This window comes from Limulus polyphemus, unplaced genomic scaffold, assembly GCF_000517525.1.
Source record: "Limulus polyphemus unplaced genomic scaffold, Limulus_polyphemus-2.1.2 Scaffold2737, whole genome shotgun sequence".
In the NCBI taxonomy this organism is placed as follows: Eukaryota; Metazoa; Arthropoda; class Merostomata; order Xiphosura; family Limulidae; genus Limulus; species Limulus polyphemus.
Genome location: NW_013668347.1, coordinates 118,128 through 120,629, shown reverse-complemented (window position 1 = coordinate 120,629; position 2,502 = coordinate 118,128). Strand labels below are relative to the sequence as shown.

The following is a 2,502-nucleotide window of genomic DNA, read 5'->3' as shown; positions in this document are numbered from 1 at the left end:
TATATATATATATATATATATATATATAGTAAGGATAACTTCCAACATCCCTTTTGTTGGAACTTTATGTCCATCTGCTGTCTGCATCAATCCTTCTTCTTTCTTCACCTCTGAAAACAATTGTCCATCTTTCATTAACAAATTAGGAAAAACAAATGTAGCTGCGTAAACAGTGTTAATCAGCATATTGCAAGGTTTTCCATCAATAAATGCATGGACTTGTGAATGATTTTACTCAAATAATGAACTTCATGGTAGATGGAGTATTTTCAGCTGAACTTCTACTCATGAATCCCACTAACTCTGTGTTGTTCTGTTGACCCAGATGGGCTCTGACTCCTTGACTCAATAACAGCTGTTGATTCTTTACAGTCTTGGCTGTAGTAGCCAGGTTTCCTAAAATTACCTATTTCTGGTATCCTTTAAGAACTTTTATTACATACAGGAATTTTCCTATAGTTCCTAGCAATATGTCCCTTCAAGTTACACTTGAAACACCTATTAACTAGTCTATTTTTTCCATTCTTTGTAAATAGATATGTCATTAATTTTTTCAGTTCTTCTATACTGTTAGAGAAATTTGATGTTTCAAGCCCACAGTATCTGATATCCTCATAACTTGTAGACTGTGCCTTTATTAGTTCATCTGCAAATTTAAAGGATTCAAGTTCCATCACCAACTGCAGAGCTTCCTTTAAAGACATACATAAACTTTACTTTAACCTAATCCTTATATCCTCATCTATTATACCATCTATAAATTGATTCCGTGACAACAAATCCATCATTTCACAATGGGCATCTGGGTAATATAACCGTATGAGCCTTTCTAAGTATTCTACAAATTCAGCTAGAGTCTTGTCTTTCCTTCATACCTTTTTCCAATACTTTTTCTCAATACTTCCTTCTGGTGTGAACCTGTTGGACAAGGCAGCTACCAATGCTTGGTAGTTGTTACAGCTCTCGGATGGAAGGTTACTTAATGTTTTCAAAGGCGGTCCTTTTAAATGGGCACCAAAATTGGTGGCTTGTTCTCTATTCCACCTGTTCATTCTTGAAGTGTGTATAAACTGAGTCTAGTATGACTTCCATGGTACTTTCCCATCACTGTACTTTGATTTCTCTACTGGCCAATGCTGAATTGGCCAGTTAAATTCTGGAACTGGATTTGGTAGTGTCATGGCTGGAGTAGTTCAAGAAAAACCTTCGGTAAAAGGTGGTAAAGCATTAGTGGTAATAGATGTAGACCAAATAAATTCTCCTATTCTTTACTTAGTAGTATATGATGTTTTTCGTTGGAATACTTGAGCCAATGCAGAAAGAGGTGTGGCTGGTTTAATCTTTTTAGATGATGTCACCAGTGTTCAAGTCAACTTCAATGATGCTCTTTTCTGCCTCACTGATGTCCTTTTGTACTTCAATCTTGTTATTATAGCCCATCCATACTTCTTCAATATTATTGTTGTAATCTCTCTGTACATCCCCAATGGTTTCATTGATCTTGTCTTCAGTCAGACTGATTTTTGTTTTTGATTTTCAAGCCTTTTTTAAATAGTACATCTCTTTTGTCTAATTTTATGTCCCATTCTTCCTGGTTTTTTCTTTAGTTTTCTGCATACATTTAATCTTGAGTTCTCTGAATTTCCATCTCATTCCTTCTGATCTTGTCTTAATAATTTCATCATTTCATGTAACACTTGAATCTCACTACTTAGCCTCACTGTTTCCATCTTCATCACTTGAGATTCCATTTCAAGTATTTTCTATGTTGTAATCAACTTCTCAAAATGACAACAGAAGGCATGATCACATAAAGCTGGATAGGTATAATAAATGTGACACATGAGTTATCATTAGTCTAGAAATCAACTTTTCAAAATGACAACAGAAAGCATGACCACATAAAGCTGGATAGGAATAATGGCTGTGACACATAGGTTGTCATCAGTTTAGAAATCAACTTCAGAAAACAACAACAAAAAGCATGATTACATGAGGCTGGATAGGTATAATAAATGTGACACAAGTTGTGATTATACTAGAGATCGACTTCAGAGAAAAAGATAAGAGAACACATGAGTAAGGAATAAAACTTTACTAGATTTCAAAAGTGTTAATGGCAAAGATAATGAAGCAGAAATAGATGTAACACAATGAAGATAAATGTCATATTATAGTTACTGTAATTGAGTTAATGATTATTCAACATTAGACACAAGTATTTGGATAGTAGAGTTATACACACATTTGTAAATTCTACTTCAGTAATTCTCCCATGTAAGTGTTCCATGTTGTTTTTGTACATATCAAACTTTTCTGTCAAGATCACTTTATTCCTTCATATAAAACAATTCCTTAAATTTAAGTTTTAAATGGTTTTTATATTTACAGACCTACGAAGCAGTGTGCTAGATAACTTTACATTTTCAGTATTATTTAAGATGTACTTGTCATATTTAGACATACAAATCACCCCACTATACCTGGATACTTACTCTGGTG

The 2,502-nt window shown here is 33.7% G+C and overlaps 1 protein-coding gene across 1 annotated transcript in view; it reads right to left on the bottom strand.

The window, feature by feature from the left end:
* Window positions 1–2,502, bottom strand: part of LOC106467778 (zinc finger CCCH-type with G patch domain-containing protein-like) — a 48,604-nt gene that overhangs the window by 12,617 nt on the left and 33,485 nt on the right. The window lies entirely within an intron of this gene.